This window comes from Triticum urartu, chromosome 4 (genome assembly GCF_003073215.2).
Source record: "Triticum urartu cultivar G1812 chromosome 4, Tu2.1, whole genome shotgun sequence".
In the NCBI taxonomy this organism is placed as follows: Eukaryota; Viridiplantae; Streptophyta; class Magnoliopsida; order Poales; family Poaceae; genus Triticum; species Triticum urartu.
The window spans coordinates 66568088-66588550 of NC_053025.1; the positions used below are offsets into that span (position 1 = coordinate 66568088).

Consider the following 20463-nt stretch of genomic DNA (forward strand, 5'->3'; position numbering starts at 1 on the left):
GCCCTTTTCGAGATGTCGCTTAGACGTCCGACTGTGGGACGTTCTGTTATTTACTTTTCAATATAAGCCCTTTATGTGGTGTCGCCTCGACGCCCGACTGCGGCATGTTAATTTGTTTCTACCTTTCGAGGCGTCGCTTCAGACACCCGATCGGTCTTCAGTTACTTTTATTGGGATTTCGGGAGGGCTACCGCCTGACTCCCTTTTATTTATCGTGCAGTGCAAATCTATTATTGACTGTGCATACTAATCTGCTCATGTGCATCATGTTTACATTTGTTATATCTTATGTCCGAAATGTCTTGCGAGTACATTCAAAGTACTCACCTGGCTTGTTGATTTGGCCAGATGTTGACGAAGGCGATCTTATGGATGAAGAGTTCGATAGCGAGTCCGACACCTAGAGGAGTCCCAGTCAGTCACGTGCGACCCTGGAGTTGTCCACTTGTATTATATACGCTTCCGCTACCCGAATAAAATCATCAAGCCTCACTCCGACGCTTGATGAGCTGTAAGATTTCAGAGTCATGTCACCCACTTCACTGTGACATACCCACCACCACCTTTATTACGAGTCAGTAGTTATGCCATCATACTATTGTGTCATATCCGCCTTTATATTAAATATAGGCGTGCTTGTAATGAATTGTTGAGCATCGTCAGCTCAACCATGTATAATATTTAGTACTGCTGGATTTCTGTATCAAGGTTTTGTCTGCCAGTAAGAAGAATTCTTCTGTACTGGTCAACAGAAAGGTCGGCTTTTCAATAAATGTTTTATTGGAAAGGCGGTCCTGACACCTAGCCTATTACACCTAGAAAGTGGTTTAATACTTGCTCTAGATAAAACAAACGTTAGTGTGTGTCGAGTTGTATCGATGGTCAATAGAATTTGAAGAGAATATAAATTCTATCTTTAGCTTCTTCTTGGGTTTGACACTCTCACTTATCGAAAAAGGCTACAAGCAACCACATATACTTGTGGGTTATCAAGAGCTTTTTCTGGCGCCGTTGTCGGGGAGCAATAGCGTGGGTGAATATTCTCGTGTGCGCTTGTTGGATTTATCTCTAAGTAGATTTTACTTTATGTTCTAAGTTGCTTTATATCTTTAGTTATGGATATGGAACACAAAACGCCAAAAAATAGTAGTGCTTGTTAGTTGTTACTCATGGAGATCGGGAACCTCCTTAAACCCTCGATGTTTGTTATGTGGAAAACATTAAATACTACTTTGGTAATCCTGATAAATCCCCGTTCAACTTGATAATGGGAGATACTTTGGATCACCAGGAATACTTTAGGGATTATCGCTTGTCTCAGAAAGGGAAACACTTATGGGATCAAATTAAAATGTTGCATTGGTATGCTTAAAATTTGTGCTTAATATATGATTATACTTGTTGCTCTAAGATGAAGGCCCCACACCTTCCCTTTCAATGTGAATTTAATGATAATGAAACCTTGGCTTATTATGCTAATGGTGTATATGTGGAACAAATACAAGAATTTGTTGCTTTTAAGGGTGCTTATGAAATTGAATCTTTGTTTGAAAAGTATGATAACTATGATGATGTTGTTTACTAGTCTGAAAATTATGCTACACTTAAATATTGCTATGAAAAATGTAAATTCAATGATCATATTAATGAATTTACTGCAAGAATGTTTGTTGCCCCGGAAGAGACTAATATTTTGCTGGCTCCTATGGAAGAAGAAATTGATGAAATTGTGAGATCATTGGATGAAAAAGATGAGGAGGAGAGCAAAGAACAAAAGGAGGAAGAGCGGATTAGCTACCCGTGCCCACCTTCTAATGAGAGTAACTCTTTAACTCATGCATTGTTTAAATCCCCTTTGTGCTTACCGAACGATGAATGCTATGATCCCTTTGATTTGTTTGAAATGTCCCTTTTTTATGAACTTGATGCTTGCTATATTAATTATGCTTACGGAGATGAACTTGCTATTGTTCCTTATGTTAAAAATGAAATTGTTGTTGTTGCACCCACACATGATAGTCCTATTATCTTTTTGAATTCTCCCAACTACACTATATCGAAGAAGTTTGTACTTATTAAGGATTATATTGATGGGTTACATTTTACCACTACACATGATGATTTTAATAGATATAATATGCATGTGCTTGTTGATCCTACTTGCAATTATGATGAGAGAGGAACCACATCTCCACCTCTCTATGTTTCTAATGTGGTAAATTGCAAGAAACTGTTTATACTATGCATTGGCCTTTACTTTGTCTACATGAATTGTTCTTTTATGACATGCCAATGCACAGGAAGATAGATAGACTTTGTTGGTACATGATATATGTTGCTTTGTGCTCACTACTAAATTATAAATCATTGTTAATTAAAATTGGCTTTGATATACCTTGGGATTCGATTGGATCAATTACTTGAGGACTTTATGCCTAGTAATGGATTTAAAGAAAGCGCTGCCTGGGAGACAACTCGAAGTTTTAGAGAGACATTTTATTATTTTCTGTGCTTTTAAAAGAGTTTTAAAACAAAAATATATAGAGGGGAACCTAAAAAAATTAAAAATAAAAGTGAAAGTGAGAAAGACGAGCACCGTTGAAGTGGGTGATATCCTTGAACTTGTGTTCATGCCCATGGAAACTTTGCAAATCTTGAATCATAGAAACTTTTCAAAAAAAATAATTATACCCTTCTACAAATCCATTGTACTATACAAATAATGTGCCAAGATTTACCTTTAGGGTGTTTAGATTGCTTGTTTGCTATGTGCAGTGTAGAAACAGACACTTTTCCTGTAGTGTTTGAATTTTCATATTTTACTGGAACGTGGAACAATTCTGAAATTTTTACACAGTACTGCTATGCAAAAAATTTATTACGTCCTAGTTTTTTAGAATTTTTATAGTTACATAAGTATATGTTCCATCTGCATCTTTATAGACTGTCCTGTTTTCAGATATTGTTGTTATAGTTTCTTTATCTGCTTGTGTTTGCAATTTTGCCAAGCCCCATTGATGTGGGAGAATTAGAATTGTGTTAGCATACAATAGTTAATGTTTGGATTATAATTGTACAATGTTTTTATAGCAAGACATGATGGGATTTGATGTTATATGTACTAACCCCTCTAATAAAAGTTTGATTAAGTTTTGTGTGGATGAAGTGTTCGAAGGCCGAGGAGACATCGATATGAGAAGAATAAGAGGAAACAGTTCAAGATTGGGGATGCCTAAGGCACCCCAAGTAAATATTCAAGGAGACTCAACCATCTAATCTTGGGGATGCCTAAGGCACCCCAAGTAAATATTCAAGGAGACTCAACCATCTAAGCTTGGGGATGCCCCGGAAGGCATTCCATCTTTCTTCCTTGACAATTATTAGTATGTCTCGGTTTTTGTTTTGTTCACATGATATACGTAAATTGTTGGAGCGTCATGTGCTTTTACTTTTCTTTTAGTGATGCACCATGCTGGTATCAGATAGTCCTTGGTTGATTTATATAATGCTCTTTGCACTTCACTTATATATTTTGAGTACGGCTTTATAGAATGCTTTATGTGCTTCACTTATATCTTCTGAAGTTTGGATGCTCTTTTCTCTAAATTTGGAACACTGTTAATTGTAGAATGCTCTTTTGCTTCACTTATATTTATTAGCGTGTGTATGAGTCTTTTGTAGAAATAATGAAACTCTCATGCATCACTTATATCTATTTAGAGAGTTAGCATGGTTGGTCACTCACATGGTTAGTCATAAAATCATGCATAAAATTTACATATGTTTGATTCCTTGCAATAGTGTTGCGATATTAAGAATGTAATATGTGGGTGAACTAGCTGATTATAATGGGTTAGTAAAAATATTGATATTAAAGTTCATGATTTCCGAAGCATGCACGTATAGCCTCTAGTTTGCAATGAAGTTTGAATGTAATTTATCATTGATTGAAATCATTTGTGTTGTTTGAACACATGATGGTTAACTCCTCCCAACCTCCCCTCTAGGGGCATGCGAGTAGTACTTTGCTTCAAGAGCTTCTAAACTTTCACAATAAGTACTTGAATTCTTATCACTAATGTGAGTTTGTGGACTATAAACACTCCCACCTATCCATATTTTGCTAGCCTCTTCGGTACCGTGCAATGCCCGTTCTCACCTCGAGACTTGGTGCAAACTTTGCCGGTACATCCAAACCCCGTGATATGATACGATCTGTCACACATAAGCCTCATATATCCTTCCTCAAAACAGCCACCATACCTAACTATTATGGCATTTCCATAGTCATTCTGAGATATATTGTCATGCAACTTTCACCATCACCATCTACATGACTTGAGCATTCATTGTCATATTGCTTTGCATGATCATATAGAGATGACATGATATTTTGTGGTGCATCCATCGTTCATCATTGTTATACATGTTACGCTAGATCATTGCACATCCTGATACACTGCCATAGGCATTCATATAGAGTCAGATTTTTTCAGATTATCGAGTTGTAAGTAACTAAAAGTGTGTTGATCATTATTAGTGCATTGCCCCAGTGAGGACATGAATGATGGAGACTAATGAGTCCTCGAAAAAGTGGTGATGGGCTCCATGAGACTGTTCTAAGAAAAGAGGCCAAAAAGAGCCCATAAAAAGGAAAAAGGGGAAAACAAAAAAATGAGAGAAAAAGAGAGAAGATGTGCTACTATCATTTTACCACACTTGTGCTTCAGAGTAGCACCATGTATTTCATATAGAGTTTTCATATACTTCATGATTATGCTAGTGGGATCTTTACATTATAGAACTTAGCTTGTATATTTCGATGACGAGCTTCCTCAAACGCTCGAGGTCTTCGTGAGCAAACAAGTTGGATGTACACCCACTTAGTTGCATGGAATCCCTACTCCTCGCATCGACTTGGATTGTAAGGCCTCTCCATTGCCTAATGATCCACCGAGTTGATGCGAGACTTTCTCCATATTTTTTCTTCTTATAAACCCTTACCATCATTCTCTATTCCATCCAAAGTGCAAAGTCCATGGCTCATGCTCGTGTATTGAGTGTAGTTAAAAAAGCTGAAGCAGAAAAAGTATGATACAATTGCTTGGTTCGACGCTGGGGTGCTCATGATATATACTTTATGCTAGGAAGACTAAGCATGCTAAGCTATAAGATTTTGTAGGGATAACGTTCTTTAGCATTCTTTATTTTGAATGGCATGATTATTTGTTAGTATGCCTGAGTATTGATGTCTTAATATCAAATTGATAGACTATTGTCTTAAATCACTCATTTCCTAATATTCATGCCATGATTAGATTATTTGATTAAAATTATGTTAGGTAGCATTTCACATAAAAAATTATCTTGTTCTATCATTTACCTACTCGAGGACGAACATGAACTAAGTTTGAGGATGCCGTTACGTCTTCGTCGTATTTATAATATTTATTGTTTCAGGCCAATATTTTACTACTTTCACATACTTTTGGCAATAATTTATATTATTTTTAGACTAACATATTGATCCGGTGCCTAATGTTAGTTTCTGCTTTTTTGCATCTTTTTGTATTTCACAAAAAATTCATATCAAACAAAGTCCTAACACGATAAAAATTTACGGAGATCATTTATGAAATATTGTGATTTTGGAAGAAAGAATCAATGCAAGACGGTGCCCGGGGGCCCCACAAGCCACCTGGGCACACCCAGCTCCCTTGTGGCCAGCCCTTTGGTCGTTTGGAGCCCTTTTTCGACGCAAGAAAGCTAATTTTCGGAGAAAAACCCCTCAGAGTTAACCCTCCTCCCATCTAGGAGGGAGGCCAATCAAGGTGGGAGACTCCCCCCCTCCCCCCTTCTCCCGGTGGTGCCAGAGCGTCGTCGAGGGAACTATCGTGTGACTACGATCTACTCCAACAACTATGTCATATTCATCAACACCTCCATCACCTTCCCTCGTCTATTACCAGTGGTCCACTCTCCAGAACCAATGTACCCCTAGTTAAACATGGCACTTTATGCTACATATTATTATCTAATGATGTGTTGTCATCCTATGATGTTTGAGTAGATTCGTTTTGTCATGTGGTTGATTGGTGATCATGATTGATTCAAGTTTTATGTTTTATTTTGGTGTTATCCTATGATGCCCGCCGTGTCGCTCAAGTGTATGATGTTCCCACTCTAGGTGTTGCAATATATTCATGATTTGCATATTGTCAAGGTTGCTAGAGTGACAACAGATTAAACTCAGATAAGTAGGTAGTTGTGTACAAGAGCAAAGGAGACTTTACACTTACAAGCTATGATTGAGTTTTATCTTAATGATCTTTAGTAGTTGCAAATGCTTGCTAGAATACAAATCATAAGGCGTGTGATCCTAGCAAGGAACGTGTGTCAAGCTTATACCTCTCCCTCATATAAAATTGTAATGACAGCGATCAATCTACTTATCAATTGCCTAGGACATGCCTCTCACTTTTCTGTTGGAGATGCTCCGCGTTTCTTACACACGCCGGAGGCTTAAGATGGAGCCAGACAGAAATGCATACAACATTAACGTTAAAAATCATTGAGATGGAACCAGACACAAATGTGTACAACATTAACGTTAAAAGTCATTCAGATAAGTAGTTGATAGCTCAAAAGCTAAACCTCGATGTTATGAACCATCTCCATCTAGTTCTATTCGATGACGAGAGAACAGAATCACACACATTTGACACTTACAACACCACATCTAAATGACTGGGGTCACAGCGGCTATCAAGTCAGGCATCAGTTGAGCCTCCTGCACAATTCACCAGAACAGAAGGAAATCGACAAAATCAGAACAGTCTGGTAGAAAAAGAAAATGACGTGGACAAAAAGGAAATGAAAATACGAAATTCTCCCATGCCAATGCAGATTCAGGCACATTGACACATCGTTCGGCGTCATAGGCCAGAAATTTAGTTCATGCCAGTCATTTTTCCCACTCAATCCAGAGATCACCAGCCTTCCTTTGGCGATCAACTGGAAGTAGAAATAAGCTTAAGGTAGGATTGCATCTCCACATACAAATACCAGCGACCTACTATGATGCAAAAATGAACAAACCCCACCAACCAACATCCTTAATGGACTACCAATGGATAACCTTACTAGTTAAAGGTGCATCACGAAAATTCTTTCTTCACATGTGTTTATGTGGTGCATGTTCAGAAAACATGGGGGAGGTAGACAAACTCCTGACATACCTTTCTACTCTACTTTAGCACCTTCAAGAGCCTGAATGCACCAGTAGCAGCAGTGACAAAGCACCTTCTGGGTTGATTATTGCTTGTAAGTGGCGAGGTTCTTCGCACTGGACCAAGTTTATGATTTGGAGTTGTTGTAGATCCATTGGCTATTGAGTTACTCAGAGAGACATGGAGTTGTCCATGGTTAACACGAGACCTAGGATCTGAGCTTGCATGGGCTGGATACACCTTCAAAGGAACCCGAGCTTGTAACACTGATCTCCAATATGGGAAAAAGCTTCTCTTTGTATATGTGGGATCCCATCCTCCGCCTACTTTCTTTCTCACAGCCTGTGACATATTTCAGTAGAGGTACATCATAAAAAAATAGAAACATCCATGCTTCCAGCCAGTACCTCTCGCTTGAGATGTACTCCCTCCATCCCATAATATGATCTTATATTATGGGAAAGGGAGTATTATGTTGATCAATACACAACATTGGTGTTTCATCATTAGATATAAATGATCTTACTGCAGTGTAGTAATTAAGTAGCATGCTTAAGCAACATAAAAAGCTGTTGAACCAGCACAATGCATGGCACAAAAATGAGTACAGTCTTTAAAACAGTACCTGGAACCGAGATTAGGCCAAGATGAGTACAGTCAGAAGTCAAGAAAACAGTCTTTAAAACAGTATCTGAAAGCGTTCATGGGATTTGTCAATTTGGGAAAATTTTACTTCCTCACGTATTCTTAAAAAAAGTTGATGTAAGATAAAATAAAATGAAAGGAAAGGGCACATATTCTTATAGCTTTCTTTCTTTTTGCTGCCACAATATCATTACTCGTTACTGAACACCATCGGTCTATAAAAACTAGATCAACCCCAGATTTGATTATCTTTACCTTCTTCTCTGCGGCATTCAGCTTGGCTGATTCCATAACTGCCATGTTTGCATCTGTAAGCCCTATTATCCAGTTTAAAAATAAGGGGAGAGATTAAGACTCAGTTTGTTAAACATAAAAAGAATCGCTTGAGCCCAACACACCTTTGCATGACTCTCCGTTTGACTTTCTGCAGTCATAAGGCTGGCTTCAAGAAGTTGAAGACAAAATAAAATAATCAGCAAAATAACCATTTATTCACATAGAAAATTATTGTGTGAAGCAATACAAAGAATAGTACAGGTTTATAGTGTCCATAAGATCTCCAGTAGGGCAAAATCCATACTCCTTGAGAATAGATGAAACATGTTGAAAGACCTCCACATGGGACACCTACATAACATACAAGAGTTGTATAAGGCAATATATCTGTAACATAGATCTACTGTATATACAATGTAGCAATTATATAACCAATTGTAAGCAGCAAGATGATGGAAAGAATTGTTTGGAGGAGAAAACTACAATTGTGCGATATGAGTTGGAAGGCAATAGAACAGTGCGCAAAGAGTTATCGCATTCAATTCACTACATGATAAACATACTCGGATTCATCTAGACTACTGTATCATGTCTATACAACAACAACAACAACAAAGCCTTTAGTCCCAAACAAGTTGGGGTAGGCTAGAGGTGAAACCCATAAGATCTCGCGACCAACTCATGGCTCTGTCACATGGATAGCAAGCTTCCACGCACCCCTGTCCATAGCTAGTTCTTTGGTGATACTCCAATCCTTCAGGTTCTGTGTATCATGTCTATCTTAAAGCAAAATATGTTAACCTCCACAAGTTCTGTGTATTTAACTACACGTTATAATCTATCTAGACGCTTCAAAGGTACGAGTCAAGAACTGCATCACAATTCTGTATATTTAACTACACGTCACAGTTATTCAAATTCCAACTATTTCAAATCAATTTAATTGTTTTGTTTTGGTTTCCCAAAGAGAAAGGTGTCAATTTCTTCAGGCTGTATGATCCAAATGAAGTGCAGACAAACTTAAAAAGGTTAGTCATGAACTGCATACACCTAGTGTTTGTTGAACTACATTGAACTGTCCTCCGGAATCACCGACAAGTTGCTGTAATGAGCTCCAACCCCCTGTTTCTTGGAGGACCTGGAGTTTCTAGGCTAAATAAAGTATCTTAAGCATAAATTTTCAGTCTAACATGGATAAAGAAGGCTCATGTCAACGCCTTTAATATACCCCAGCTCCAGCACCTAGAATTTTTGGAGCTGGGAGTCATGCCAAACAGCTGCCACCATAAAATATGGAAGTACTCATTTTACCAAATTATCTGCCACACATCCAGTAAATAAACAGAGAGAAATGACAAAAGCACATGTTCTGTATTCATGCACCATGCAATAGCATTAACCAAACACTTGATGTTGATACGGGCAATTTTACTGCTAAAAATGATACAAGGCAGTGACAAAACCAGAAAATAGAAACAAGTGAAGCCAAGAACAAACAAAATTGGCACTTCACACTATACTCATGTCAGATAATATTAATATGGAGAAGAGTGTTTCTGTCACCAATGTGTTCACTATTTATGCATGCATTAAGTATTCATTGTAAGACTGGCATTTCCATGACACAAATGCATATGGTACTGGAGAAGGAGCTAACATGCTCCTTCTACTTGTAGTGTGTGAATTCAATGCAGAAAGCATAAAAAATTGTACCTATCATGAACTCGTATAGCAATCTCCTTCGCAATGTAATAATATCAAGCAATGTCTTAGAAGATAAAGCACAAAAGGTGCTCTTATAGTTTGTTTGTCTGTTCGATGATGAAGATAAAAGGTGATCTTATAGTTTATTTGTTTGTTATCCATATACTCATCCACACCAGACAGGGGATCTGATGTGGTTGAGTATATGGATAACTAATAACAAGCTGATTGTTACTAATACTTTTGACATAGAACATTTCATTTAATAGCTATTATAACGGCATTACTCTCATCAATTATTTGCTCTTGTTTCATTATCTCTGCCATCACCTTTCCCAAGTGTTCAGAAATAAGAGGGGTTTGTATCCCATTGCATTATATGACAGGCTAAACATTACAGCAAGAATCAGCTATTCAACCAACAAACCGATGTAAAGTGGATGGAAACTTTCCGAATCTAAGTAGCACCTTGGGTTTGAGTTTCTTTCAATTAACAAGAACAGAATTCACAAACTACACATTCTCACACATATTATCAGGAAACTACACTTCTTTTAGCATGAGCTGCAATGATAGGCCAACAGGTCAACCACTCAGTTCAGCAGAGCCACATGTGGTACGACATGTTATTCATAGTTGTCCAGCTGGTAAAATGTGCAGCTTTATGATAACATTAGCACAATAAGTACAAATCTGGTATAAGGGCTCGAAAAAGTATAGCATTATTAGTTTCAGTTGAGGTGAGAATTATCTTCTTGCTAAGACGGAGCAAGTATAACATTTTTATTTTCAGTTGAAGTGAAAATTATCTTCTTGCTAAGACTAGGGCATGTATTAAATATTAAGTGAAAGGCATCAGAGGTACTGCAGCCGCAATATACCGAAAACACCTTACCACAGAATGTGGTTGAATGTATGCAGAAAGATCTTCACCGGCATGGGAAATTACATCAACAAGCAGCCATGCACAATCGTTAAGCGTCTTCCTTTCCTCCAGAAGCTCCTGTACCATTCCAAGTGAACCTTTCTCGTTTCTCAAGGCATATGAATGCCTCATTATACACTTCTCGATGATTTCAAACCCATTTTTCTTACTACTGCCATTTATCTTGGAAGAACTAACCCCACGGATCTGCTCTTGAGCAGCCAGTAGTAGAACAGCAGACTGGATAATTTTTCCATCCTCAATATAATTCCAGAGCTCTTCGAGTAGATTATTTGTTTTCTCTGCAAGCAGTCTAATTGTGTCCAAGAAGATCTTCTGTAAAACAACAAGGAACAATAATCTAAGTCCATTCAGCATTCATATGCAAGCAAGCAATGTTGAATAATCTTTCTATATATCAATGTGTTTCCTCCTATCAAAGTAAATATGGATTAGGGACAATCTCCAAGGCAAAGAAAATAAAATTAATTACTAGCAACAGTTTTTGTATATTTTATTGATGAAGTTTTATCCTTTACTATAAGAAGATACACTGCACATGAAGCAAGACAAGAAGGATTAATAAATGTAAACTTTACTTTCTCTGACAAGTTGAGATGAAAGGATGCCCGGTACTTAGTATCACTAATTTCATTATAACCTGTCAGGGGTTTCTGACAGGTTGAGATGAAAGGATGCCCGGTACTCAGAACCATAGTTACTCTTTACGTCATGCTGCAAAAGTAGTAATTCGTATAGGGAGGGAAGTGAAACAGACCATTTCAGGTAGACACAGTAGATGAATAAGCTTGTAGACATATCCTCATGATTCTGGCTGTGAGAAGGATTGTCCTCCAGATTGTCCTCCAGATACTTATGCAGGCAAGTATTCTCAACTGCGACATGGAGCGGGAGTAGATTCTTGATGACATCATTGCCAACTGTGCGCACATTGGGTGATGCACCATGGCGTAAAAGCAGCTTGATCATGTCAACAGAGAACTTTTCAGCAGCTTCATGGAGCACGAAGTATCCATATTTGTTTATGCAGTTGGGATTGGCGTGCATCCCATAGAGCTCAGGTGCCATGCCCTCCAATACGACTTTTGCACATCGCAGGGCATTGAAACTGACAATGAAGGTTAAGGTTTGTGCGGTGATGGTAAGATAAGATGACATGCCCTGGCCTTCACAGTTCTCGAAAAATCGGAGGAAGCACCGGACACTATCCTTTACAAGGATGTGCTCCAATTTGGCATATATGTCCAAGAAGGCATCACCCACCCACTAGATGAGTCCGTCACAATTGAAAAAGGTGAAAGGCGTCAGTTATCCAACTAAAAACACCACAAAATAAACTGTCGTTTGGTCTATGGAGGTGCTGACAACAATTGAAACAACAAAACCTTGTAACGCAAGCAAGTTGGTGTACACTGAAGATAAAACCAAACATGAGGCACCAACAAGGAGAGAAGGAAAAGTAAGGGGATCTAAAGCTAGCATGGTTCAGGCATGCGAATCCACATGTTCCTATCCAAGGTTCATATATGACAACAACAAACATATTGTTTCAGTAGACTTAAGTACCCTATAATATTACAGGGTTAAACAAAATAACTAATGTAATGGAATGAGTCATCAATCAAATTATGTAAATGAAGGTAACACAGACCTTGGGAGCAGGGTCTGGGATGATTATGTCATTTGCCATGGACTTGGCGATCTTAATATCCCTTTCTAGCATAAGCTGAAAGAGAGAATGTCAGGAGTCAGCACTGGAAAAGAAAAAATAAGGCGAGAGGAATATCACACAGATGGATAGTTATCATACCTCCTCAACCTTTTCCAAATCAAAATCCTCAGTGATTTCAAAACAAGGGACAGGGGGCTTTGGATAATCATTTCTTACTGTGATTGCTTTATCTTTATCATCTTTGCCCAGGGCAAGTAACTCATTTTTCCACAATGCATTAAATTTTGATCCCATCCTTTCGTTTTCCTGAAACAAGGAAGTTTAATATTGAATTATGTTCCAAACAAGATTACTACAAGGGCCACTGAAATAAATCCAGGAAGACCCTGAGATAAAATGAGTCCTATCTAAAATGGATCGCGGATCACTGAAACATAAACATATGCTGCAAATAGAAAATGATGTATTTACTCTGTAAATCCAGAAATGTAACAATGCTAAGTGTGAAATGAAGGGCCGCACAAATTTCTCAGATACAAGTTGAACCAAGTGATAGAAACTCTGGTGCATAGACATTATGGAAATCCAGAAACCAAAAGTTAATTTGATGTTACAGTTGAACAAGTATAAACGATATTCACTGGTTAATGACTCCCACAAATAACTAAATTGGCCTTGCTGATGCCACCTGAAGGACAACGGGACATCTTCACATGCAAGGAACGACTACTAACTAAACAAAAAACAGTAGTTACATTTTGAGTATAATATTTACTTTCATATAAGAAACATGTCATGAATCAGTGCTTATATACAACTCGCAGAGTACATACACACAGATGGCTAGGAAGCAACACTGAGACTAAATACTGCGCCGACTAAACAAGGTGCAGGAAAAATTAAGCTTTCAGTCTAAGGTTCAGATTCGACATTTTGACATGAGGAACAGCACGGAATCTGAGAGCTGTAACCAACAGATGCTGACCCCGAACCATAAGGCAGATAGCTATTTCAAACTTGGCCTTACAAGAGGAGTTTCTTGAATCCCGGCCCATACTAGCCTAGCGTTTTCATCACGAGTCTAAAAAACCGTCGGGCTCAGGCCTTGTTCTCGTCCTCCAATCTGTACTGGCCAGGGAGAGCAAGGCCTGAGCTATCTGCCAAAACCAATCTCGTATTTCCAACCACTCAGAGCTCCTTTGATTCAAAGGAATTCTATAGGAATTCCGGAGGATTGAAATCCTTTGGAATTTTTCCTAAGTTTGTCCTTTGATTCATAGGATTGAATTCCATAGGAATTTTTCCAATGGAATCTTTTGTACTACATTTCATTGGAAATCTAACATCCACTCCAACCTCTTTTTACAGTTCCTTTGTTTTTCCCGTGAAATCAAACACTCCTTGATAATCCTATAGGATTCAAGTGGGCATGACACTCCAATCCTATACTTTTTCTATTCCCACGTTTTTTAAAACCTGTGAATCAAAGAGGCCCTCAGCATGGAGTGAGTGGGACAGGATTCCAGAAACCTCACTTCCTGACTCCTCCAAACAACACAAACCCTTCTCGGCCTTGCAGCAACCCCGTCGACCCCACTCCAACACCCCTGGCTCCAATTTAGCTGCGTATCTGATGATACATTTCTTCTGGTCTGCAAAGGATTCATCCGCTTCTTCTGATCAAGGAAAGATTCCATCTTTCTCAAGATACAGCCAATGGTAATGCATCAAATTTGTGATTTTTTTGTCACCAGTTCCGTTCTCTTGTACTCTAATTGCCAGGGTAGCTTGTTGTTCTTGCTTTTTTTAAATCTCAAAGTCAGGGCATCTCTTTGCAAGGAACTTGTGAATCGACGGTCAGAAAAAAGAAAATCAGTAAAAGTTGAGGAGAGGGGACGAGACATCAGCTCTTTATTAGAGAACCGTCACCGAGAGTTTTACAGATCGGAAATCAGATCAATCAAGAACGACGCGACAGCAATGATTTATCTAGGGATTTACAATCAGCTTTAGTCGACCGCAAACGTATCAAAGAAGGCCCGACCAACGATTTCATCAGAACCCTAGGGCAAGATTCGGCACACTTCATCACACACACAAACCACACATAACAGATCAGGTAGCAAACGAGAAGAGAAGGAAGAGCGGTGCGCGTGTGGCGCGTGCGGCGGGAAGAGCGGTATCTCGTTCCCGTCTCGCGGCGGATCTGGAAGGAGGCGAGGCGACGGCGCGTGTGTCGGTCGCTCGTCTCGCGCAGACATACTGTATGCGGCGGCTGGGAATGCGAGAGTGAGGAAAGGGGATGTGTGGTCGGAGGTGCTTATAGCACGCTGTATTTTTATTTTTATTTTTTTGAGTGGTTATATAGCACGCTTTATGGGATCGGCGGCGACGCTCACCAGGGCTGCAGGCCCATGCGGCGACAAGGAAAAACAACCAGCGATCGAAAGCCCAAAGTTTCCAGGATCGGGCGCCCATGCAGAAGGTTAATTGGCCGGCCCATTAAGCACGAGCTCGCTCGGGTCGCTCGTCCCTCGATCCCAGGTCGCTAGTTAACAATTCTCCAGCTTTTATGTACTTGCCACTATCAATTTCCGTTGAATAAAGTTTGGTAACACCCCCTCAAAAAAAAGGTTAACAATTCTAAAAAAAAGGTCGCTAGATTACTGTTCTTTTTTTTGTGAATAGTCGCTAGTTAATTGTTGACCACGACCATGGACTACTAACCAGGTTGTTGACTATTAACTTTCACAAAAAAGTTCATGGAAACTTCAAAAAATCTTAAATTCAAAAAAAAATCACGCATTCAAAAAATATTCATGAATTTGAAAAAACATTAAATTTGAAAAAATATCAAATTCAAAAAAATCATGGATTTGAAAAAAATGTGGATTTTCAAGAAAAAGTTCGCGAATAAAAAACGGCCAAAAAAGAAAAAGGAGTAAAACCAAAGAAAAATGGCCAAAGAAAACTTAAAGAAAAATAAAAAAACAGAGTGATCTTTTCAGGGTTGCAAGTTGATGCACAAACAAAGAGGAAAAAAAGAGTAGTAGCCACGAGGATAACCAAAGTGATCTTTTCATGATTTCGGATTCAACTATTTAATGTTGTGATTAGATTCATCTTAATTACTTTTCTAGTAGTTATGGATGCTTGCATGGAGGGTATAATCAGTAGGTATTTGTTCAAGTTAGGACAATACCTTAGCTCCGGTCCACCCACACAACACATATTAGGCAATGAACGTTAACTCAATGAACCGTGGTGAAAGTAATTTGGCCATATCCCCATGTGTACTCAATAGCATTTTAGTAACTAGAAGAAACACCATCGACTTGTTCTTAGCACAACCAAGGATTAGTCCACTTCCTGCACCTTGCTACTTTTGTTACTTGCTACCTTGTTACTATTTAGGGAAACGTTTTACGTCGGCTGGCCGGCCAAACGTTGGGCCGGTCGTACGCCACTGTGGGCGTCATGCGATAGAGCGTGGCTGTTACATGCGTCCCCCTGCGGGCCTCATGTTCCAAGCAACGACGGTCTTATCCCTTCTCGTTCCCCAATCTGCTAGCACATCTCTTCTATTCCAGCGCATCTCCAACTAGCTAACCCACACTCTCTTCACGTCCTTGCCATGAGCGCTGCTGCTCGAGGGGGGTGGAGAGATGCGCCCTGCTTGATTCGTAGGCGAGATCGCCAGCGTCGGAGGCTAGGACGCCATGGCCCTCGTGGTCATGGCACACCCTTGTTCCTCAGTCGACGAGGGCGCATGCTACAATTAGCGAGCGGCCATGCTACAACCGGTGCCACGCGTTGTCGGGACCAGCTGCGCGTATTGCTGGGACCAGGGGTCACCAGCGCTGGAAAGCTACTACAACTGGCTGCGTGCTGGATTGCTGGAACCAACGACCATGACAACATTTTTTGTTGCGACCGGCTTCTTGTTTTGCTAGTACCAGCCATAATTTTTACTATGACCCGTCGACGACAAGCATTGTTTTTGTTGGAACCAATGGTTTCTTTTGTTGGAATCATACACTAGTTTTGTTGGAACCATGCATTTTTGTGTGCTTTTTCTCTGACAAACGCCATTGTTTTTGCGGAATCATGTTATGTTTTGTTGGAAACATGCCATTATTTTGCTGGAATCACGCCTTGATTTTGCTGCAACCAGCGACCACAAGGATCGTTGTGCTGCCGCCGGTGAGTCGACCGGTGCCGCAGAAGAAGCATGCGCGGGAGATAGTGGTAGGTGGGGTGGAGGAGGCGTCATTAGCGCGGTGGATGGTCGAGCAGAGTTGTTGTTTTTCTCAAGTTGCTTACTACAAAGATGGGCAGAAAAACGTGTGTGCGTTGACTCAATCAAGGGCTATCTTGCGGCTGCTAACAAACTGGATCAAGGGCTGCTAGGCGACCGACCAAACATTAGATCGGTCGGTTGGCGTCTATCATCGCGCGACTATTTATCTTGTTACCAAATTATCTCTCAAAACTATCTTACATCATTTGTAGTAGAACCTTGCTCAAAACTACTTGTCAATTTCTTCTGCTCCTCATTGGATTCGACACTCTTACTTATCGAAAAGGACTACAATTTATCCCCTTTATTTTTAGGTCATCAAAACTCTTTTCTGGTGCCATTGCCGGGGAATGTAACACGCTTGTAAGTTGAATTTGGTAAGAAAACTTTTATTGTGCGTGCTAATTTTTATTCTCATTTGCTACTATGAAAAACAATCCTTTAAGAGGCTTGTTTGGGGTGACATGTGCACATGTTGAAGTGGTTAGGAAGGAACCCTCACATGCTGAAAATATCTATTATTAGATTCCTCTTGGTATTTTGGAACAATTGCACACTAACCGTTATGCAGGAAATGGAACGGTTCATCATGATATGCACTTGCTTGTTATATATGAACTTTGTGGAATATTTAAGTTTGCAGGTTATCAAGGGATGAAGTAAAGAAGAAGATATTCCATTTATCTTTGGAGCAATGGTTTGGCATGGTTTAGCCTATTAGATAATCCGCACTGGTGGGACTGGAATTGACTGAAACTGGAATTCCATAAACAAATTCTATCCTATGCATCTCGTGATGGACAAACTATCTCTCAGATTTGGGGGAGGCTTAAGGACTTAATGCTCAAATGCCCCAATCATGAGCTCTCGTATTATTCATAAGTTTTATGCTAGGCTTTCTCTTCGCAATAAGGACAATTTTAATACTTCTTCAGTTGGTTCTTTTACGAGTACCCAAAATGATTTTAAATGAGATCTTATTGAAAGAATTAAACACAATGCTGAAGATTGAGAAGTTGACAAAGGTAAAGAGTCAGGTCTAAATCTTGAATATGATTGTGTTAATTCTTTTGTTGAAACTGATGCTTTTTCATGAGCTTAGTGCAAAATATTGACTTGATTTTGAGATAGTTGTCAACTTCTGTTAATCTATTGCTTCACATGTTGATCTCTCTAAGGAGAAATGGTTTAAATATCATGAACCCATTAAAGATATTTGTAAGGAGCTTATCATTGCTAATACTGAAATACAAGCTTATACTGTTAATCCTATTGTGCCCAGTGCTTACATTGAAAAAGCCTCATTTTCCTGCTACAATAAAGGAGCACTCTAGGGCTACAACTATGATTAATAAAAATCATAATAAGGCACCTAAACATTCTGAACAAATTAAAGTTGAACCTTCAATAGCCATGGTTAAAGATATTTTGGTTGAAAAGGTTGATGGGCATGTTTGTTTATTTTTGTGAGCAAGCTTCTAGAATCGCTAAGCATAATAAAGATGAAAGAGATAAATATGTTAGAGTTGTTGGCATGACCGTTGTTTCTGTTAAGATTGGTGATCATTGTTATCATGGTTTATGATATGGATGCTAGTATAAGTGTTGTTTCTTTCTCTCTCTCTCTGCCAAGAAGTAATGCATGATATTTCACATGTTGAGATAGAGGAGATTGATGTTACTATTAAGATTGCAAATAGTTTACCTCTTGGGATTGTTAAAGATGCTGAGTTATTTGTGGTGAGATCAAATATCCTGCTGATTTATTAGTATTTGGATCTAAACAAGATATTTTTTGTCCCATAATTTTTGGTAGACCCTTCTTAAATAATGTTGGTGTTGTGATTGATTGTGTTAAGTAGAAAGTTAAAGTTCAGTTTCATGAATTTAATATTTCTAGGTTCACCAAACAACATCATGCTAAAGATTTACCTCATGAGGACGTAATTGTTAGTCTTATTTCTATTGTTTTGCATCATACCGATCCTTTAGAGAAGTACTTGTTAGAACATGAGAAACACAAGTGTGGAAAAGGACAGTAACATTATCCCTTCTCTCTTTTTCTCTCCTTTTTTCTTTTTTTTTCTTTTATCTTTTTCTTTTCTTTTTTGGAGACTCCTTTTTTTGGGAGACTCTTTCTCTTTTTTTGAGACTCTTTTGGCCTCTCTCTTTTCTTTTCTTTTCTTTTCTTTTATAACCTCACACGGGGCAATGTTCTAATAATGATGATCATCACACTTTTATTTACTTACAACTCGATAAAACTAATACATGATGACTATATGGATGCCTTTGGCGGTGTACCAGGATGTGCAATGATCTAGCATAGCAAAGATATCAAAAAACGGACAAGCCATGAAAATATCATGCTAGCTGTCTTACGATCATGCAAAGCAATGTGACAATGAACGCTCAAGTCATGTATATGATGATGATGGAAGTTGCATGGCAATATATCTCAGAATGGCTATGGAAATGCCATAATAGGTGGGTATGGTGGTTGTTTTGAGGAAGGTATAAGGAGGGTTTTATGCACCAGCGAAAGTTGTGTGGTACAAGATATGCTAGCAATGGTGGAAGGGTGAGAGTGCGTATAATCCATGGACTCACATTAGTCATAAAGAACTCACATACTTATTGCAAAAGTTTATTAGCCCTCGAAGCAAAGTACTACTACGCATGCTCCTAGGGGGGAGGTTGGTAGGAGTTAACCATCGCGCACCCCCGACTTCCACGCAAAGAGAGACAATCAAGGATAAATTGTGCTCCAACTTCCTAGCATAACGATAGACTACATGTGCATGCTTTGGGAATCAAAAACCTTAACACCAATATTCTTACTAAACCACAATCATTCACTAGTACCTCTTGCTACTTCTTGAGCTTGCGTTGGTTTTTCCCTTGAAGAGGAAAGGGTGATGCAGCAAAGTAGAGTAAGTATTTCTCTCAGTTTGAGAACCAAGGTATCAATCCAGTAGGAGACAACGAACAAGTCACCGAATACCTGCAAAAACAATCAAACAACTTGCACCCAACGCGATAAAGGGGTTGTCAATCCCTTCACGGTTACTTGCAGAAGTGAGATCTAATAGAGATAGATAAACGGTAAAGTAAATATTTTTGGTATTTTTGGTTTATAGATCGGAAAGTAAAAGATTACAGAAATAGTAGATCGGAAACAAATATTGTAGATCGGAAACTTATATCATGGAAAATAGACCCGGGGCCATAGGTTTCACTAGAGGCTTCTCTCAAAATAGAAAATATTATGGTGGGTGAACAAATTACTGACAAGCAATTGATAGAAAAGCGCAAAGTTATGACGATATCTAAGGCAATGATCATGAATATAGGCATCACGTCCGTGTCAAGTAGACCGACTCCTGCCTGCATCTACTACTATTACTCCACACATCGACCGCTATCCAGCATGCATTGTTAACCCACAAGTATAGGAGATCAATTGTAGCCTCTTTCGATAAGTAAGAGTGTCGAACCCAACGAGGAGCTAAAGGTAGAACAAATATTCCCTCAAGTTCTATCGACCACCGATACAACTCTACACACGCTTAACGTTCGCTTTACCTAAAACAAGTATGAAACTAGAAGTACTTTGTAGGTGTTGTTGGATTGGTTTGCAAGAATATAAAGAGCATGTAAATAAAAACTAGGGGCTATTTTAAGTAAAGAA

The 20463-nt window shown here is 39.0% G+C and overlaps 1 pseudogene; it reads right to left on the minus strand.

The window, feature by feature from the left end:
- Window positions 1–7247: 7247 nt before the first annotated feature.
- LOC125553565 lies at window positions 7248–12616 on the minus strand (annotated as a pseudogene).
- Window positions 12617–20463: the final 7847 nt, after the last annotated feature.